Raw genomic sequence first — 23,186 nt, 5'->3', positions numbered from 1 at the left:
TATATATATGTATAGATCAAGTCGAAATCACATGTAAACTCGGCACTGGTATAGATCAAATAAACAACACATGGCATACGCCATCTTTGTCCCATAAACACGATACCTGTGCCATCTTTGTCCCATTAACACTCTGCCTGTGCCATCTTGGTCCCCAATGCTTAAACCAGGGCTTGACAAATTTGTTTCGGATCTAGGAGCCAGCTAACAAAAGGTAGGAGCCAGGATTTGTTTTGCCCCACACTCACACTTTGCCAAAGCACTTTGCCCCACACTTATACTTTGTCCCGCACTTATAGTTTGCCCCAGCACTTTGCCCTGCACTCACACTTTGCCCCAGAACTTAGTCTCACACTTTGCCCCAGCACTTTGCTCTGCACTCACACTTTACCCCATCACTCAGTCTCACACTTTTCCTAGCACTTTGCCCTGCACTCACACTTTCCCCCAGCACCTTGACCCTGCACCGCACATTGCACTCGCACGTTGCACTCGCACACATCAGATATGTACTCGTTCCAAGTAGCAGAAAAGGTTCTGCGAGGAGCAGAACTTTCTTGAACCAAGTGCTTCACATCCGGCACTCACCAAGGACACGTGACTGCGTGAAGGCGGAGACTGCAGAGCGCGTAGCAGAAGCGGAGAAAAAATCGAAGAGGAGGTGACAGCTTCACAACGAATCGGTCATTTGGCTAATCGATAAAAAAAACAATTTTCGTTATCGATTATTATCAATTTTCTCAATTTGTTGTTGCAGCCCTACTTCAGATGCAGCTAGGGATGCATCGAAATGAAAATTCTGGACCGGAACCGAAAATTGAGGATTCACTTTTAAAAATAAAAAAAATAACCACACTTTTAATACATAACACACCAAAACTGTCCAAAAAAATCAACAACAATATTATGACAGCATTCACCGTCTTGCCTAGACATACCCAGGTTCCAGCATGTACTGGTTGCCTGGGCATGATAGAAGTGTGATTGCTGTTAATCATGTATTAATATTGTTATTGCATTTTTTTGTCCTATTCTGATGTGTTACTTACTTTTAATAAAAGTGCGGTAGACACTCCAAAATTGGACAAAAAATCAATAACTATATATATATATATATATATATATATAGTACATGCTGAAACTTGAGTATGCCTGGGCATGATAGGAGTGTGATTGCTGTTAACAATCATGTATATATATTAATATTGTTATTGATTTTTTTTGTCCGATTCTGTCCAAAATTGCTAACAGCAATCACACTCCTATCATGCCCAGGCAACCAGTACATGCTGATACCTGGCTTGCTGCCCCCTTGTGTATTGATGCTGCAGATCACTTACAGCCCCCTGTGCCATGGTCCTCCCCCCACTTACACAACCATGCTATCACACACACTCATTCATATCCTCATTCATACACCCTCCTTCATCCCCTTACCTGCACTGCAGATCTCTCACCCGTAGACTCGCTGCTTCTCTCTCTGCCTCTCTGCCCACTTATGTAGAAGTCCTGCTGTGGGAGTGCGAGGCTTCTGTCTTCCTGCTCTGCCGTGGTGCGCGCTGCTTCACTGCTGAGCGCCGGAATATGATGGCATATTCTGGCGCTCAGCATGAAATGCCAGCACTGCAACCAAGGCAGAGGCCTTGCAGAGGAGAGCGGAGCGGTTGCTGAAAACTTATTCCTGAGAAACCACTCGGTGCCGCTCTCTCTCCTCCGGCTGTGCAATAATAAAAAAAAGATGCCGTTTCAATTGGGGAGCACACGAGGGCAAAGCATGATGTGGGGGGGCATGGCCCCCTCTGGCCCCCCTGCCGACGCTACTGACGTAAGTGTCTGAAAAGGTGACAGGCCAGGAGAAGAAAGTAAACAAAGTTACTGTGAAAATGATTCTGTCACTGTAAGGGTCTTAAGTTTTGTAACAATTTGTTACAATATGTCAGTGATAATTCCAACCTCTAATATGATTGGTCTGTACACTCTCTTTTAGCTTGAGCGTTTTACAAGTATGAGGATGAAAAAAGAAAAGGAGAGACCATACGTGTCTCATAGAAACTCTGTAAACTACAGTGATTCCACCGGTCCTCTACAAACCCTCCAAGAACTTCCAGATGGTTTTAGCACTTTTTGAGAAGATGCTGATAAGTTTAAAAAAAAAATTAGACAAAAGCAGGCAAAAGATATGATGACCAAAAGAGAAATGGTGTCCCATTATCTACATGCATCCAAACATGTGAGTTGTTACTTTGCCTTTTCCCTGTATATATATATATATATATATATATATATATATATATATATATATATATATATATATATACATATATATATATCTGTCAATTTTGTAAGCTTGCGATCAGGTCTCTCTCTACCTAATGAATCAGTTTGTCTCAGTCTGTCAATTCTCGTCTTGTCATACCCCTTGAATATATGTATTGTATGAGGCGCTGCGTAAATTGTTGGCGCTATATAAATAAAAGATAATATAATTATTACTTTAGGTTATATTATATGACCCAAACAAATAAATATTTCTGCACTTTAATAAGAAGTCCTGCTCCTATTATCTCCATGAATGTCTAATTGCAGTCTAGGATCAGCACCGGGGCAAGTAAGTTTATGGATTAGAGCAACGGTGTCCAAGTTTTTTCTTAGGTGGGCCACTTCATCATATATGTGTGTGGGCTGCCCTCATTTTTCACTGAGAGAAAATATGGCCTTTAATTAGATATGCAGATTGAAATAGAGTAAATAACATAAAACCTTTACTTTTCCTCTCACTGATTTCTGGGCCTAGAAAGTTTTGTCCTCTAAAGTGACTACAAATTCAGGAGGGAGTTTTATCTCTGGACAAGAAAAAATTAAATAGTTATTATTTATTATTAAAAAATTCATAATTCATTTCTACAGCAATTAAAATGCCAGGAAAGAGATGACCAAATACACACCAGGACAGGCTCTGCAACACCGACCCCCAAACACACACACCAGGACAGGCTCTGTCACACGGACACGCAAACAGATACACCAGGAGGGACTCTGGCACACCGACATGCAAACACACACACCAGGACAGGCTCTGCCACACCAAAACCCAAACACACACACACACCAGGACAGGCTCTGCCACACCAAAACCCAAACACATACACCAGGACGGGCTCTGCCATACTGATATGCAAACACACACACCAGAACAGGCTCTGCCACATCAACGCCCAAACACACACACCAGACACCCAGACACACCAGGACAGGCTCTGCCACACCGACACCCAAACACACACACCAGGACAGGCTCTGCCACACCGACACCCAAATATATACACCAGGATTGCTCTGCCACACTGACACCCACACCCGGACAGGCTAAGCTACAACAATAAAGAAAAAGTATTTTCCATACTGCTTTGTCATTGACACCACCTTTTGTGTTTAAGCCTCCCTTGTTTAAGCCTCCCTTGTGTTTAAGCCTCCCCCCGGCCAGCACTATGTGTGTTTATGGCCCAGCCTGCACCTCCCTTTAGTACTGATTTATGTAATTGCACCAGCTGCCCCTTTGTGTATTGATGCTACCAGCCGAGAAAAAGTGCTGTCAAGCTGTATGGGGGATGTATACTGCAGGGCAGCATTTTATCTGGGCTGGTCAGCAATATGCAAAAGTTATGTGTCCTGGAAAACATGGCCACTGTGTTCACCATAATGCTCCCACACCCTTGTGTATTGCTCCCAGCTAGCCCCACATTGTATGTTTATCCAACCACCCTCTCCCCCCAGTTAGTATTGATTTATGTGATGCCCTCAGCCAGCACTCCTCACGCCCTTGCATACCCCCCCCTTTAGTATCATGTCAGCCCTGGCACCCAGATTGCATCCACATGACCTATCCAAGCATAGGACATGTCCCGTTTGCCCCCAAACAGCCTGCCTGTGGTATCCTATCCTCAAACAGCCTCCCTGTGCCATGCTCCCAACCACTTACACATCTATGCTATCACACACCTATTCATTAATTTACTCATTCACAAACATTCATTCACGTATTTACAAATACATTCACAGATATTTATTCACAGATGCTCATTCATTCCCTCAATGATGCATACTCATTCATACAACCTGCAACTCTCTTGGTGCCGCTTGCAGACTTCCACAGGGGCCAACGCTCCCTTTTGGATTGTTCGCAACCTCTCTTGTACCGCACAGGGGGACCAGGAATGGAGCAGAGTCATGTGATGCGATGTAAATACACATCAACGCACAGGTGAGCAGCAGGACCCTTGCAATCCTACAATAGCTGTGGCCCTGGCTGCAGATCTCACGTGGGCTGCACCTCGAGGTCCGGCAGGCTGCAGGTTGGACGCCCCTGGATTAGTGTGCCTTACATTCTTGGGACATTATAGATATATATATATATATATATATTCTGAGGATTGGGTTGACAGTACTTTTCAATATCCAGATCTACAGCTTTAAACATGATACCTTATTTCTAATAAAAAATATATATTTATGTTCAATACAATTCATTGTGTGTACTGCAGACAAGAAGTTTTGCTCCTTAACAGATAAGCATGTTCATTGAGATCAAACTTTTGTCATGTAAATTAAATACAACTTTTTCTCCAGGGCATGAACAGAAAGCAGAGCACCAGATCTCCACAGGTATACATCCAGGAATTGAAATATGGAGTTGTAGAAGCAAATCTTCTTTCCTGCTTAGAATCCTTGAGAGTCTCCCTCAATAACAACCCTGTCAGGTGAGCTGCTCGTAATCTAAATCTATAGAACATAGAAACCTAACGTCTTTTAGAGTGACAGTGAAACACAACCCTTAATGCTACCAGCATGCATATAGCATTGCTAAACATCCTACTTAGCAGAAATGTTAAAATACCACAAGCTTTCTTTAAGAATGAAGCCAGTGCCAGATTAAGTTTTTATTATTTTATTTTCTCCAAGGTTTTTTATTTATGTATGCCCCGTTTGAACCGGTGTTACTAGTGTACAGGAAGGACTGTAACCTTAGAGTGCAAGTAATAGGGTTAGTTTTCTATGGGGTATGGTAGATGATGTAGGTTGGATGTAGTATAACAGCAGAAAATACCTGGATATAACGGGATTTATTATTTGATCAATAGTTCCTTTGCACTAGAACTACCCTAATTTGACTATTTGGACTTACCCACCATTACATTTTTTAATGCATACGTAATAAATGGTATTTGATCGTTTTTTTAAAATCAATTTCTTTAGTGTTTTGGGATTTAATTTCCACTTTTTAGTTTGCCCCCCACGATTCCAGATTAGTAAGGGGCAGGTGGCATCTTTTTTTTGGTTCAATAATGTTGAGCAGTCTGTTATTGCTACTTATTTATTTTGTAACAAAACCAATGGGAAATCGGTAATCATTGGAAACATATTGGCAACACTGCCCTTGTGTATCATTGCTTTGCTGGATTTAAATTTTGTGTTTTATTGCAGCTGGGTGCAGAATTTTGGCGAAGAGGGCCTTTCAGTCCGAAGACTGCAGAATGAACCACCAATGTAAATTGGGAAATGAATGTGGGGTTTTAAGATATGAGCAAAGAGAAATATTTATTCAGCACCATGTATTTGCTAAAATTGTCCATGTTAAGTGATATTCTTGCATCTAGTTGCATGTGGAGGGGATTGTTTTGCTATTATGTAGGCGCTTTCAATGAACTCCGCATTGGCCATGAATGGAGAAGATTAGCCCAATACCCGACACATCTCCAGTATTATAACGTAGAAAAAAAAATATATATAGGAAGTATTAATTCAGAGTGGCTGGTGGATATATATTGTTTCAGTACGAGTGGCAGATATTGATGAAATTGATGATACTTGCATAACATATAATAAACATTGTGTTTTATTAGTTTGTTTCAGCCAAATAACAGCATCAACAGATACATATAAGCTTAATTGACACATTCTATTGGTGGTAAACAAATTTGCATAATGGACACTGGCATTATAATGGCCATATGGAAATCAAGTAATTGCCATTTATAGATAAATCAACATTGTGGATACGTTTTACAGTTTGTTTATCAAAGTAACAGAGATTACAGTATTTTTGAGCTTTTGCAGACTGTGTTAAGATGAATATATGGTTGTTTAGGTTTGATGCTGTTTTTTAAAAAGTTTTGTTATTAAACATGCTTGCTTATTTCCTCCTAGCTCCAGAGATGGAAAAAGCCAACATGAGATCATTAGGTGTTTGAAAGCTTTTATGAACCACAATGTAAGTAAAAAAAAAAAAATCTTGAATAATCCCTGAAATTTCTGTAGACATTATCCTTTACATTATTAAGGGTTATCGGTGAAAGATGTACATTGGTTGATAGTGCTGATTGCCCTAAGCCATCTTTTATTTTGTCTTCAAAAGCACCATTGCATTTACATGGTCTTGTCTAAAAGTTCAACAGCTGGCCACACAAGGCATTTCTTTCAGGAAGGCATTATATTGTACATGTCCACGACCAGCACCTGTAAAGTGCAGCATCTATAGATTTACAGAGAGGAATGGGTTACTTAGTGCTTGCTTATCAGTTACTCACTAAAAAAAGTATGCTTCATGGGAAGCCGGCCAATGTGGCAATATTAGTGGCCTTAAGGCAACTAACTGAGAATTAAGAAAATTTACAGAGAAAGCATATACTTAATGAAGTCGTACTGGGTTAAATTGAGAAAATGTCCCCTTATCTGATTATGTCATATTTTAGAGATGGGACAGACTCGCAATTAAATAAACATTTATTGAGGTTAAAAAAAACCCCAAAAACTCTGGTTTTGTTGATGTTTTACAAAATTAAGTAATTTTGTCTTTGTTGTAGTATGGAATAACAACAATGCTGGAGGCAGAAGACGGTGTTCTGCTATTGGCAAGAGTCGTGGATCCCTCTTTGCCTGCTATGATGATTGAAGCCTCCGTCTTCCCGCTCTGCTGCGGTGCGCGCTTCACAGCTGAGCTGTGAATATGATATTCCATATCATGCTGAACGCCGGCACCGCGATGGAGTCACGGAGAGTGAGGGGCGCAGAGCGGTTGCTGAAAACTTCACGAGCGACCGCTTGGCGCCGCTGACCGGGACTTAAATTAAAACACCGGGTTTTTTTTGTTTTAACTTTATTTAACATTCTCCATGTTAAATAAAGTAAAAAAAAAACTTTATTTAACATGGAGGATGTTAAATAAAGTTAAGAAAAACAAACAAAAAAAACAACAATGTTTCAATTTAAGTCCCGGACGGCGCCCCTGTTGCACAGGTCGCACACCCCTAAGGTCGGCCCTGTCAGCAATCTATTATGATCATGTACCTTTTCCCCTGCTTTGCTTTGACACATTTAAATAAGTTGAGTCCGCCTGTTGGCAGTTACATACACCGGTATATGAAAGACCCTGGAGTTTGTTATAGAGATCCACGGCTGAGATGTTATAAACTATCCACGGGACAGCGCTGAGGGCAGAAGGCTGCGGCAAGGCATCCAACGAGCCAAGCTGAGCTCAACTAAATGCACAGTTATGCATAGAAACATTAAACCGTCAAACACAGATTGTTTAACAGTCAAACCTGGAGTCGTAACGGCTAGAAAAATAATACTGGACGCAACTTCCTGTTTAGGATAATGTTAAAAACAGAAGTAAATCCTTTGTAGGCATGTTTTTCGTTTAATATCCCTGTTATTAACTAACTGGGGGTTTTCTAAATATTATCAAACTCCAAAAAGAATAATACATATGTGATACTCTGATACATATGTAGAATTTGGCAAAAAAAAAAAGAAACCTTAAAGGTTCACAAAAATGATTGTGCTGAACGAGCAGGATTGGGTGTATCGTGATGGCGGTTTAAATTCGTTTAGGCCTGAACGTGTTCTTCAAGCTCTTACAGAGAGAGCAGAAATGGATGAAATGGAGCGCTTCAAGCCTCTGTTGGATGGATTAAAACCTGACACTTCTGTGGCGCTCAAGGTGACGACACAATTTATTTGGTTATTATCTTTGCTGCTGGTTACGAAATTCGAAATGACTTCTCAACTGCCGTTAAACATCACAATACCACAGTTTTTTTGTACTTTTAATAAATTCTCATGCATGCCATGTTTACACCTAATTCTAGGCGAGATTCTGCCATCTAAATCACACTTCTCTCTTCAACTTCTGCCATTATTGAGAAGCCCTATGTATCTACAGACCGATAGTACCTGGTAGCACTGGCATGCTCTACAATAGAAAGCCCAGATTTTGTGCAAATACAAAAACATAGCCGCGGTTTATTAACACTAAAAAACCCTCGTTGACGAAAGAATAAGAGATCTGAAGTTTTAATGCAGAGGAAAACATCCTCATCTCCAAGGATTACATCATAGAATTCCAAACTGTGCTTTGCGCTGTGACCTCACGTGTTATGTTTTTCAGTCCCACACACTTGTTGTTGTATCTCCAGGTGAGCTGTATGCTGTTGATCAACGCTTTAATCAGCCAAGAACTGGACTTTCGTTGATATACCAAGTGAATTGATGAGCCATGGATTGAATCACATGCTTAAGGTAACTGAATTTCAGGTTCTTGGGCGGTTGATTTGTTTTTATTTACTGAATTTATAACAGAAATAGACAAACTAAGATGGTTGGAGCAGTGATAAACAACATTTAATGAGGCTTGTAATGTGTTTCATAGACAGGGCTCCAAATACCTGGCATCCTGTATTATATGTAATCATGTTCTCTTAGTAACCTTACATTGGCAACATATAAAGTATCATTTTTATCTTAGTTACATGAAGTTGTTACTTGCCTCTCACAATTAAATACGCTTATAACTTATTAAATAACATACCTTTTGCTTTTAGGACCTCCAAGAACTGGAGAATGATGCGCTAAACGTACAACTTAGCGTGTTCCTGGAGCACAGTGAATTTGACTCCGATGACTTGAGGACCCGCTTAGACGACATCCGTGTCGAGATGGAATATCCTTTTATTACAAAAGTGTCTTAAAAGACTTCTGTTCTGTTTGCTTAAAATGGCATCGTTATTGCCATATTATATATGAACTATTTTACTCTAAAAGATGGATCGCAATATTACTATACTGAAAACTTTGAGGGTGTACGAATAGCGGCGCGGTATGCCATGGATGAGCAGTGCTTTCAAGTTAAATAAAGCTCCAAAACCCCCCCAAAAGGCATTATTGTCGCTTTATTGTCTACAAATATGTGATTATGATTTATTGTTTTATATAGCGCCATCAAATTCCATAGCGCCTTTACATTTTATTTGTATTTACTAAACGGTGAGAAATATTTCATCAAGCCTACGAACTAGGAAACGTTTTGGTTGAAGAGAGAATTATATTTTTGTTTGAAAACATTTATTTTTTGCGTTTTATCCTTAATGTTTAATTTACTGACTTCAATGATATTTTCCGAGTTCTCTTGAACACGGTGAAGGACTCCACAGCAGAGCCGTTCTTCCTTTCCATTTTGCAACATCTTTTACTAATCCGAAATGATTACGATGCCGGGTATGTTGCTGTAAAAGTTTTTAATCTTTCTTATTTAACAGAGTTGAATTGGAGAAGCGAATATTTGCTCTGGATTCATTTATTTGCTTTATTTGCTGTTGTATTGGAATATTTTTCATTAAATAAAAAATATGGAACACAATACCATGTTTTAATAATTTAACATCTTAATATACCTCTGTAACGCGTCATGTTTATTGACCCTATAGATTAATGCAAAATTGTACTTTCTATGCTCCCTTATGTTTTTTTTTTGCACATATTGTTCCATTTTTCCTTTCATTTAATTAAACATGGCACCTAATTTTTCAAGAGTAAGCCTCAGACAGGCATGTTGCCGTTATTAAGTATATCTAGATTTCCGCACTTACTAACCGCTGGATCATGACCATCGTGTACACAGGGCCAAATGGATTGGTCATGGCAGACCCCTCATTCCTGCCTGTCCTGCATGCGTGCCCACCGTGTTGCTGTCGATGAGTCTGTCATGCTGTCGGTAGAAAGCCACTGAGAGAAAGGCTTGTGCTTTCTCCTCTCCGTGGTTCTCTTATGGCGGTTATGTGACATTGTCACCAATGGACGGCCCGCACCCCACCAGTGATGGCTCAATCTGCACCCAACCCTGACAAATCATACCTTAATACTATAGTGCACTGATGTAGGTTATGTGCATTCATAGCCCTGACCAGGTTGAAAACGCGGTCCAGAACTCCAGACTGCACAAAAGTTTCTGCACCATAATATCACTGACCATAATTTGCTGTTTGATGCATCTGGCACACTGTGGAAGATGTTTGTGCACCGATATACTATCCTTCATTACTAGAAATATCAATTCCCACATATGGCTTATGAAATCAGCTTTATCAAGGCTTTATCTTTTCTAAGCACCAGGTCATGGTACCTAAAATTGATGTGAATGAGCATCTTATGAATACGTTGGTAAATGGGTTCGAGTACATGGACTTCACCTATTAGTCGTCTTAGAGTTGTGGCTCATGAGAAGCCTTCCACACCCAAGTTGGGTTTCCTTATGTTCCTTGAGGGAACTGCGGAGGGGAATTGCTGCGTGTACCCCGAGAAGTAATCACATCTTGGTTATTTTCAGTATTGCTTAGGGCTTTATGAATAATCTTTATGTTATAAAAGAGCTGAACGGTACCATTTCAGTTATTCTATACAAAATCTAGCATTATGGTCTCCCAAGAGAATTAGAAGAATTTTCATGATTATTTCAATAAAAACGCTTTCTGCAAGTCTTTCTTATTTTTTTTTTAACTTTTCCAGACCTCAGTACTACAAGTTGATAGATGAGGTTGTGTCTCAGATAATTCTTCACAAAAATGGACCTGACCCTGACTTTAAACCTTTGAGCATAGACATTGAATATTTAATAGGTAAGTGCCTTAACAGGATTTATTATACATTCTGCTTCTTATATGGGTTCATTTGCTTGTATTTGCGTTGAGTGCTGTATTCAGGTGCATTAAATGTTAAACTTAACACTTTAGGTATCACCCCAGAGCAGTGAAATGGAAAATGACAAAATCTAACGTCGGGTGGGCATGGGTTCTGAGCCTCGTGACCGCATTTAGCTGTGCATCTTAGGTCCCGATTTATGTATCCTGCTCCATAATCTTCTTCCATACCGCCCTGGAAAGCATTTCAGCAGGCAATATCCGCATATATAGCTTTACCAATGGCAGACTCAGACTGCATTTTCACAACTAAAAAATAATATTGTGTTTGCAATCATTTTATAGATTATTATATTTGTTTTTTGTTTTATTTTAACACAGATCATTTAATTGATAAAAAGAAAGTGGAAGAGAGTGAGTTGAAAGCTAGAGATCTGGTTAAAAAGGTAAGAAACAGGCTGCAATTGAATTAAATACAAAACACAATAACGACAGGGACTGGATGAGTACGCACTCTTCTACCTAATTCACTTTCCATGTCCAAGTTAGTTTTGCTGGGTTAGATTTTGCACTACAGCATTCTGATGGTGACCTCCCGGGTTATTCGGGTATTAAATGCCGGTAGATGCCCTGTCAACACTACATGTTTCCTGATTCTGTCTCAGTACATATACTTTTTAACGAATATTGTGATCAGGGGCTCTACTGCCTTTAATCAGAGAGAGCTATGATCAAGACTTTCTATAAAGTGTGCGCCCAACATACCGGTTTATTTCAATCATTTGAGTGGAGTTTTGCTACCAACGCATTTCTCTTAACTCTTTGCATCTGTTTAGCTTTGAACCCAGCAGCACCTTCATCACGACCCGGTTCTGATGCGGTCACTATAAGGAACTTTTGGTTTTTCACAAAGAAATACAAATTACCATCATTGAAAGTTCATCAATATCTGTATTCCATTATGTTCTTCCAAATCGGATGACAGTTTTTGATAAAGGGATTTTTTTAAATAAACAATTGCATCTTGCAACATATTTTCAACATTTTCATTCTTGGTGTGTCGGATGGCGGTAGCGTTATTGTAATATTTGCCCTCATACAATAAGTTTGTATCTTTATGTTGTGTATGAGAGGATATATAAAGTACATTTTTTTTCTTTTTACGTTTGCTTCCGGCAGCTTGATGCAGAGCTAACTGCGCGGCATGAACTCCAAGTGGAGATTAAGGCCAAAGAGAGTGACTTTGAGCAGAAACTGGCAGAACTTCAGACAGAGAAACAAACTTTAGATCGGGAAAATAATCAAATTGCGGCAGAGAAGAAGAACCTGGAAGCTGACAATGCTCAGCTTAGAGACGAGGTAACATTTGTACTAAACTAAACATCTATCAGTTTCTTCTTTTATAAAATGCCCAAAGGTGGCTGACAAGTGAACCTTTTAAATGTAGGAGCTATAGAAAGGTCCAGCTGCTGGTTATAAGTTTGTTTTTAGGAACCAGTGGCATCTTTACCGCTTACATGACTGGAAAACTCAGAATATGTTGACATATTGTGTACTAGCAGGATTATACCTCTTCATATATTTACAAGGCATTTTACTTTATTATTGTTGCTTCCTTTTTCGTCAGTTACTGAAATTTGGAAACTAAACAAAGCTTTCGCCTCCACGGAGAATGGAAACATTAGAATTACACAAAGTCAAATAAAAATGTTTATATTAATCTAAACCTAGGAACTTATTATTAAAGCATGCCCTTGAGAGGTAGACAATGTGCCATAGGTGGTAGTCTCACCATTTGATTCCCTTGTAATTAGTCTTTTGGGGTGGGGTACAAACCCTGGAAATCATTGGTAGGTTATTAAATAGTTTTTCAGGATGGAGTGGGTATAGTGCAAATACAATTTAGCTGTTTGAAATTTTAAGACTATTTTGATATATTGTACTACATTTTTTTTCTTTGCAGGTTGCCAAACTGTCAAAAGAGGTAGAAGCCATGAAAAAAGAAATGGCCAACATGTCATCCTCCGTTACTGTTGTTCCTATTCCACCACCACCACCATTACCAGGAACATCTGCCCCTGCTCCACCACCACCACCTCCGCTTCCACCTTTCATGCATGGAGACACTGCTCCACCAGCACCTCCGCTACCACCCCAACTTCAGGGTGCTGGTGATCCACCACTTCCTCCACTGCCAGGTGCCCCTGTTATTCCACCACCTCCGCCACTCCCAGGCATACCTGGTGTTCCACCTCCACCACCTCTTCCAGGAGCACCAATGGTCCCGCCACCACCACCATTGCCTGGAGTTCCTGCATTACCTCCACCTGCAGCGCCTGTTCTACCTTTTGGATTAGCTCCAAAGAAGACATACAAGCCAGAGGTGCAACTGAAACGCCCAAACTGGTCAAAGGTATGACTAATAACACTAAACCGAAGCCAGCGCCATGGTAACGGACAATTCATCACATTTCACATGAACTGTGCAAGCAGTCGGTATTTAAATAATTAAATTAATGCTGTTAACTTTGCTTCATGTGTTATTTCTTAATCAATATTTTATGTTCATTAATATTTAAAAAGTTTCTAATAGACCAGCTAGTACAGAAAATGATGTTTCCACGTGTATCCAACATTTTCCCTTTACTTTATGTCCATAGTAATTATCTTGCTTCTCTCAGCCTCTTTAACCCATCACATTGCATGCATTTTTCTTTCCATTCATTCACACGACAAAGTTCTGAAATTAGTTCAGATTTGGTTGTATGTACTTGTTACGTCAAACGTTTTACAAGCAATGGCTCTTCTTCAGATTGCTCCAACAGCCCTCTCTGAAAATTCATTTTGGATCAAGGCAAAAGAAGACCGATTTGAGAACGACGAGCTGTTTGCGAAAATAACTCTCACCTTTACTTCCCAGACCAAGCGTGAGTGATAGCATTAGTTTTCTTACACTTCTTAAACTGAAGATTGCATTAGACGTAGTGACTGACTGTATCTGGCAGTTACATTGCATATTATGCATATATTGTGTCCGTGTACAGATTGTAAGTGCTCCCTAACTACTACAGTTATTGTAGTAATGGCAGGTGTTGTTGTTTTGCACATCCTATATAATGGATATTAATGCTGCTCTAAGATGAGAATTATTTATCATTTATTGATTTATATAGCACCATCATATTCCATGATGCTGTACAATTTTCTGCGTAATCAATGTTAAGATTAATCAAACGAATAGTGAAAAAACTTTCTTGGCTATATTTAGTTCTTTTTATCCTGTGTTTTCAGCAAAAAAAGACCAGGACAGTGACCAAAAGTCTGAAGTTAAGAAAAAAACTAAAGAACTCAAAGTACTAGATCCAAAGAGAGCCGGAATTCTTGGTAAGTATTTATATTTCCCTAAATAATTCATGTAAACCCCTTAAGGACCAGAGATATTTTACACTATAGGGCCAGAGCTCGTTGGTACTTTTACTGCGTCTTTATTCAACCTTTTTTTCCCGCTTTCTTATTTAGTGTACCCAAACAATATACATACATTACATAAAATTTAAAGAATAGGATACAGAAACCCTCACACATTTATTCGGTGTTACTGTATAAATACTAGCTGTGTATAAAATACAAATTTTACTACATTTTTGTTTTTTGTTTGTTTTTTCAATCCATCCTTAGGTTACTAACTAACCCACAAAAACTACACAATATTAACTGTATTAATATTAAATATTAAAAGTATTAATTAAAAGATAACCCCCCGGGGTCAAGTAAAATAAAATAATAAAAAGCTCTCTGTATCTCCCTGAATCTCTGCAAGTTCTGCCTTTGTCTTTTATCTGTAGAAGTGATCACATGCACGGAAAGTGCCGGAAATTTGCTGTAGACTGACAATTTCAGTCATAAAGCGGTCTTTGGTCCTCTAAGGATCTTTTCTTGGTGATGGTTTAGGGGATTAAAAAGAATTGTAATGAACACTGGTGGAATCCTGAAAATTAAAATAACAAAAAAATCTTGATTAGAAATAAAACCTAGGATTAGAAGGACCTGATGTGTTTTTCCTGACCTGTTTCATGAAATGTAACTCGTTTCCCTCTGCTCTCAGCAATCTTCCTTGGCTCGCTCCGCATGCCGTATCAAGAAATAAAAAATGCGATTCTAGAAGTCAATGAGAAAGTATTGACGGAATCTGTGGTTTCGGTGAGTTTTTGAATGCATCAAAGAGACATATAACACAAATGTTCATATAGTGAGAAACGATTATATCTGATTTATTTTGCATTAACAAACCTTATCACCCATAGAACCTGATTACGCTGTTGCCGGAATCCGAGCAGCTAGAAAACTTAGCAGCGTTAAAGGATGAATATGATGATTTGTCAGAATCCGAACAATTTGGAGTGGTGGTAAGCAGAGTATTTGTTTTCTGCGGCTGCATCTGTTTTTTTAATTTATTAGAATTGTTGTTAAACTTATCTGCTTGTGAATCTAATTATTTACGGATCTCACAATGACAAATGAATGAACAATGTCCACTTGTCCAGCTGTACCGGCAGGCCTCCTTTTCCTATATCTACAATTCCCGCTTCCTCCTGTAGGGTTGTCTTTTCTCAATGAGAATATTAAGGAGGTCGACAGCCCGTTCTGTGAAAAAAGTAATAGATGAGTTCAGAATAAAAGAATAAGTTGAAATGTGTCGTGTTTGTACAGAAGGATTGTACCTGGGGTTTTTCATACATTTTCAGATGAGCAGCATCCCTAAGCTGCTACCGCGTCTAAACGCTATCCAGTTCAAACTTCTTTTTAACGAGCAAATTGAAAACATCAAGACCACAATTGTGTCAATAACAGCAGCTTGTGAAGAAGTGCGCAAGAGTCAGAACTTTGCGACCCTATTAGAAATTACACTGCTTGTCGGTAATTTCATGAATGCCGGATCCAGGAATGCTGGGGCGTTTGGTTTTGAAATTGGCTTCCTCTGCAAGGTAGGATTGTTACAGATCGATCTTTTTTTGTGTTTTGTTTTTCTTTTGCGTTTTCAGTCCTGAAACGTACATAGCCTAGAAATTGTGGGATTATACAGTAATATCTAGGTAAATATATGTAGGTCCAAAGCATTTGCAATCACTCAAAATGTATAATACACAGGCTTAGATTACCTTTATTTGTAGGTTATTTCCAACCATACAATATCTGAGCGTTTCACCTATATGAGCTTGTTGGACCATGGGCATTGCTACGTGTTGCCCCTTTGAAGCTTTAAAAGCATTCACCCTTCTAGAAAGGCTTTCCACAAGATTTTTAACCCATTCAGCAAAAATAGAATTTGTGAGGTCAGGCAATGCAGTCGGACAAGAAGTCCTGGCTCGTGGTTGGCGTTCAGGGGAGGGCTGGCAGCCTAAGGCCTGGGGGGCAAGTCTAGTCAAGTGGCCCGTTGCGCCACCGAATCAGCCCACTATACATGCCCATCTTTTCCTGATTTTCTAACGCATATTGATGTAATGTGATGGGACTGGGAGTAAAAAAAATTATGTCTAATACATTAAAAAACTGCTAATCTTTGTAACAAAATAAAATTGAAATATGGAAAAATTGATCCTAGACATTTCCTTGGGCCCCTGCCTGTAATTATCCCCAGAGTCCCTTTGTCCCTCATTCACTAAGCCACACCTCTGTTTTACTTACTCCCGGTAGTTCAGGTATAGATCAAATAAACATCACATGTAAACAGCACGTGCATGTATTGATCAACTGAATAAGAAATACAAACTCTGTATTTGCAGGTATACATAAATAATGTATGCAAACATAGCATAGCATAATAACACACAAACCCAGCTTTGCAGGTACAGATCAACTGGAAATCACATAACAACTAAGCATTAAAGGTATAGATAAAAACCCCTTAAATTACAGGCATAGATCACAGGATGCACACCCCCAAAGCCAGCCCTGGTGTCCACACTGCCCACATAGAACCCGAGCAGCACCAAGATAACATTAACAACTTACAGTCCAGAGTGAGCCAACTTTGTCCCCAAACAGCCCAGGGTGAGCCAATTTTGTCCCCAAACAGCCTGCCCTGACACCAGTACAAGCTCTGCAACACCGACACCCAAACACACACACCAGTACAAGCTCTGCAACACCGACACCCAAACACACACACCAGGACAGGCTCTGCCACACTGACACCCAAACACACAGACACCAGGACAGGCTCTGCAACATCAACATCCAGACACACACACACACACCAGGACAGGCTCTGCCACACCGACAGCCAAACACACACACGCACACACACACCAGGACAGGCTCTGCCACACAGACAGCCAAACACACAGATACCAAGACAGGCTCTGCCACACCGATATCCAAACACACACACACCAGGACAGGCTCTGCAACACTGACACCCACATCCAAAATGCTTTCCAAACCTTGTGTATTGATGCCCAGCCAGCCCCCCCTTTGGTTTTAATGTATTTCCCCCCACACCCTTGTGTATTGCCCCATGTGGATTTGTGCCCCCAGCCAGACCCCTTTGTACATTATGCCCCTTGTGTATTGCCCCATGTGGATTTGTGCCCACAGCCAGCCACCTTTGTATATTATGCCCCAACACCCTTGTGTATTGATTTATGTGATGTCCCCAGCCAGCCCCCTCCCTTGTGTATTGATGCCCCCCTTTGCATTGTTAATGACTGAGCCATGTAATTTGAACCCAGCCCCTTCATTTTGGTGTATTGATTTATGTGGTGCCCCAACCACCCTGTTGTGTACTTATACCCCCTAGCCACCCCCATTTTGCATTTAATTGTTGTCCCAATGCATGCAACCCCCCCCTTTGAATATGGCTCCCCTTCTGCCTATTACCCCCAACTATTTTTTTTTATTTTTTAATACTTACGTTTTTGCTGCCATCCTTCACTGCTGCTGTGCTCTTCTAGCTGTCACGAGGAGCTGTTCTGTGTGACTCCGCCCCCTTGAGCGGCCCATCACATTGACGATATGATGTGCCGCTCAAGGGGGCGGAGTCACACAGGACACTGGGCGGCACTGTGCAGGCACGCTGGCCGCTTAATGATTTTAAAGCGGCCAGCGTGTCTTACGGCCGCTTAATAATTAACCATTGCAGCCGATGTGGCTGTGACTCTTAAAGCGGCCGTAAGACACGCTGGCCGCTTTAAGAGTCACAGCCACATCGGCTGCAATGGCATTTCGGTGTGGGGCGTTAAAGACGGCCCTGGTGTGGCCGAATCGGCCGCTTAACTGGGCAGCCGCGCGGCCGTTTCATGTAGATTCAGGGCGGCCTGGGGGGCAATTGCCCCCCTGCCCCCCGGCCCAGCCCGCCCCTGTTGGCGTTCCATCTCAAAGGTGTTTATTGGGTCAGGTCTCTGTGCGGGTCACTTGAGTTCATTCACACCAAACTTTTGACAACACATATGCATTGTTTGTTTACTGAAATTCCAAATACATATTAATTTTAATTTTTCCTTCCAACAAGATAAAAGACACAAAGTCTGCAGACCTGAAGACCACACTGTTACATTTCCTAGCAGAGTGCTGTGAACAAGACTACCCTGATGTACTTAAGTTTCCAGATGAGTTGGTCCATGTGGATCAAGCCAGTAAAGGTATTTCACTCTTTTGTTAAGGGTGGTGTGGTGTGAAATTGTAGAGAACACAGTAATCAGAAGATGCATTTTCTTTAAATGTTTTGTGGTTTCGCTGTGTAGAAAGTAATCATTTTGGTGATTTTAAAGCGTTGGGTTAAATTAATGGTAGCTTAGTGAAGCAGTAACAAATGTAAATTGTTAAGTAATGAATAGATTTTTCAGGTAGCTACTGCTATAAGGTAGGCCTTTTATTATTCACTGAGAGAAGAATAGTTGTATTTGGTACTTGCTAGAGTGGGTACACTTGATTTTCTGGCGCACTCTTGATCATTTAAATAATTCTTAAACTAAAAATACTCTTATCCTATACTCATCACATTATTTATTTTTCTCTGAAAGTATCTGCTGAAACATTACAGAAGAACTTGGATCAAATGAAAAAGCAGATTTCAGACCTTCAACGGGACATTGAGACGAATGACGAAAAGGATACATTTGTGGAAAAAATGAGCATATCCTTTAAATCTTTAGAATCTTAAATAAAAAAGACATCATCGTCATTCCTTGTTGGGTTTGTATAATATAGCCAAGCTAGAGCAGTGTAATGTAATCTTGCTCAGTTCACTGACTTACCGCACTTTAGGGTTGCTGGCGAGTAAGGACATCGTCACTTCACAAGCATTCCCCTGTTTATGTACGCTCGCTATGCGAGAACATATAAAAGCATGACGCCAGTTTGTCCCTGAACTAATTTACACATTCTTTTATTTTACTTCATTTTTATGTATTCATTTCGTTTGACATGATCCTTGACAGTTAAAATATACGTATTTGTGAAAGATGCTCAAGAACAATATACCAAACTACGTATGATGCATGCCAATATGGAGTCGCTTTTCAAAGAACTGGGGGATTACTTTGTTTTTGATCCCAAAAAAGTCACAATTGAAGAGTTCTTCCTCGAGTTACATAACTTCCGTAACATGTTTGTGGTAAGTTTATACAGTGTAGGCCAGGAGGTTTACACCTAACGCTGGCAAGATATTAAATTGATTGTGAATGCAAATAGGAAATCCAAAGTACGTTTTTCAATATTAAATTTGGAGGTTTTGTGGTCCATTGACTAAAGTGTGAGCCGTAACTCACTAGCTTCATTATTATTATTCATGTATTGTAAAGCACTGTACTCGTTTCTCTGACCTAGTCTGGTTTAACTCCCACCGTGTGTCTACATACACATGTCCTGCGTAGCTGGTCCTCCGCGGTCAATTCCGTATGTCCAAAGCAGTGGCTTTGAACTAACCTCATCAATGAAAAGCTGGACTTCTGTCTAAAAAAAAAATTATAGTTTCGTGGGTAAACCATGATTAAGAGTTGTAAATAATTGAATGGATGTGAAGATTTGGAAAATCGTTTTTATTATGTATTGTACATAACCAAACAAGCGCCTGCAGTGGTCCCTTCATACTGCACAATGAACTTAAAAGGTTCCTTTAATATGCGCTCTGTAATTATTCATTAAATAAAGCACTTATCTCAGGAATAAGCTGGAGACCCTCGCCTCTTTAGTAGCCCAACCAGTTTCAGGAAAGTCCTCCAGCTCAAACCAGTGGGCAATCTTTCTGAGCGTACGTTAGACCCCCTCATAATGTTTGAAGAGCTAACGCTCGAGCTGACAATAAGTAGAAGACATTTTACAAGTTGTGTTCTACTGAGCAGGGAAGAGGCACATGGACCATTCTGCAGAGATGAAATGGGCACCACACATACATTTAAAAGGACCTCTCAGCTATAGGATGAGCTTCAGATACTCGTAATAACAAATGCATGTTTCTGGGAATAAACAGGTCTTGTAACCTGCCTAGGAATTGTTCATTTGAGTAGTTTGACAAGAAGACTAAAGAGGTACATGGCTGCCTGGACATGTTTTGCTGATGATTTTTGGAATAAAAAAGAGAAAATATCTTCTAGATAATCAACAGTGTTCAGTGTTTTTAATGGCCTCTTTTGCCTTAGAATTCCTTACCTCTGTTGAATGCTATACTGGTTTTCTTAGATTTTGCTTTTATTAAGATTTCTAGTGCCTTGTTATAGAGGTTTGGGATGCATATAACTTCCACGCTGTTACTTTCTTGTTCTCTGCAGCAAGCTGTCAAAGAAAACCAAAAGAAACGAGAAACCGAAGAAAAGATGAAACGAGCCAAACTGGCCAAGGAAAAGGCTGAGAGAGAGCGCCAGGAGAAACTAAAAGCGAAGAAAGAGCAGCCGTTTAACATCAATGCAGGTAATGGAATCAGTGAAGGTGCCGATAACACAGAAGTGCATGTTGGATCGAGACGGCTGAAGATTTGCACATGGCCACTGATGGAAAATCTGTTATTGTGGGTGTCTATAATCGCTGTAATGTAATTATGGGCATGGTGAGGGGAAAAGAAAGTAACAAGAAATTCAGCAATTATTTTATGAATAATTAAATTATTTAAAACATTGCTTCAATTAAAATTGAAATTAAAAATACAAAGCAAGCTATAAGTATAATATACACACTCATAACATTATTTTTAAGTTGCTGACTTCTAGTTTTTATTCATAATTAATGGGAAATCGAGTGTTGGGAACTAATGTGAAAACGTAAGAATCATTGCTTTACCATTTTAGAAACCGTAGCGATAACATGCATTATTCGAATTTGCTGACATTTGTGTTTGATGTTATTTTTATATTTAATAATATTACAGAAGGCGATGAAACTGGAGTGATGGACAGTTTGCTGGAGGTTCTGCAATCAGGAGCAGCCTTCCGGAGGAAAAGAGGTCCAAGGCAGGGTAAGTAAAGGGTATCTACAGCTCCTGATCAAACACATAAGTGATCAACAATAACAGATTTACTTGCCATTTTTTAATTCTGATGCTTGTGGTTTTTTTAGTTTTATGGGTGAGTGTTTGCAGATGACAACAGATGTCTGACAGCAAAGATAAGTTCCAAAACGCTTGCTTTGTATGATATTAAAGGGTTAATTTGTCAATGTACATTAAACAAGTAAACTAATGCATACCGCTGTTATAGTACATGAGGTCTGCGGATAGTAATATAACTCTTTGGTGACTTGCCAACCTTTACATACCTGGGTATGGCATATTGAAAATCAAAACAAGTTAAACCCTTGCAGGCATCTTATGAATCTAGTACATGGCTTATTTCTTTGTTTTGTAGCCCAGATGAAAGTAGATGAGAGTAGAAATATTTTATTTTGGTTGAACTAACTTCAGCAGATGGGCTTCAAATACCATGCATTATAAAAAATGTGTTCAAATATTTTATTATATTGTATTTTGGCATCTGCAGTCTCTCCATAAAATGTAGCAGAAAAAAAAGATGGAAGAGCAAAGCAGTGGTGTGGTTGAAAACATGGCAGCGCGTCCCCTGGAACGTCCTGGGACTGGGCATGTGTTGCCATTAGCCAACCTTCATCCACGATAGCCAGAGCTCTGTGAATAAACAGTCTGGTTGCGTTTCTGTGGTGTGATAAAGCATGTGCATGAGCGTCGCATGACATTGTTTCCAGTATGCATTTTTATGACTTTTCCCATCGCAGGGTCGCTAAGACAATTAACCTAAAATCAGCTTTGTGATTGTCTGACATCAGTTTAAAAGTATGCAGTACTTTAATAAAACCATTATATAATATTATATAATATACAACTACACGGTGTCAGACTCATTACCCAGACAGTGTTCCACTAGTTATACTGTACGTTCTTCTTTATATCTCAATTGATTTTTTCATTGCTTCGCAGCCAATCGAAAAGCTGGATGTGCCGTTACTTCTTTGCTAGCGTCTGAGCTTACTAAAGATGACGCCTTGACCACTGTGGCTGCTAAGAAGAAAAAGAACTCTGAGCCTGAATTTGTTGATATGGACATGGGAGTCCATGAAGACAACCAAGACATGCTTACACGCTTGGGTTAGCCGAGTATCTCGGAAGACACGTTTTTAAGAGAAGAATGTGGGAGATTGTAAATAATACTGTGGAATCCAGGATATTATGTCCTGCACCAAGTCACTTCCAAACGGTTACTGAGAGGAATGGGGATGGAACCTATGTCCTTCCTGAATTTATCTTCCATAGCATCGAGGCCTTTCAGTGAACCTGTAATTACTTATTAATAAAATTATATAATTATAAAACAAATGTTGCATCATTTACATATGTTCCTAAGGTTCAAGCTTGTACCTTGTTGTGCAAATCAAGGAGACCTTGGAATTGCAGTGCGGAGGGAATTTTGTTTCGGCAACCAAAGTCTGAAATAATGTTCACCGCCTTCATTGAAATATGTTATTCTTTTTGTGATTTCTTCTCAACAGAATATGGTGATATCACTTTAATGCCCATTTCCCATTCAGTTATTATCTTGACAGCAGGTCCTCTGCCTTATAGAATTCTGCAGGTCACTGGATCAAAAACTTTAGATCAGCCGTTATACCTCCACGTGCACTTTGACTCGTCTTACCAGATCATTGAATTGGAAGCCCCAATATCTAAATGTAAAAAGCCCTCCTACTCTTTCTATTCACGAGAAAGTTAGTTATTTT

General features: G+C 39.8%; 1 pseudogene; it reads left to right on the top strand.

Annotated features, from left to right (window-relative positions):
• Nucleotides 1-1,789: 1,789 nt before the first annotated feature.
• LOC128490364 (protein diaphanous homolog 1-like) lies at nucleotides 1,790-22,745 on the top strand (annotated as a pseudogene).
• The last annotated feature ends 441 nt before the right edge of the window (nucleotides 22,746-23,186 follow it).

The sequence above is a fragment of the Spea bombifrons genome, chromosome 4 (genome assembly GCF_027358695.1).
Source record: "Spea bombifrons isolate aSpeBom1 chromosome 4, aSpeBom1.2.pri, whole genome shotgun sequence".
NCBI classification, from domain to species: domain Eukaryota; kingdom Metazoa; phylum Chordata; class Amphibia; order Anura; family Pelobatidae; genus Spea; species Spea bombifrons.
This window is presented reverse-complemented; position numbering and strand designations above follow the sequence as displayed.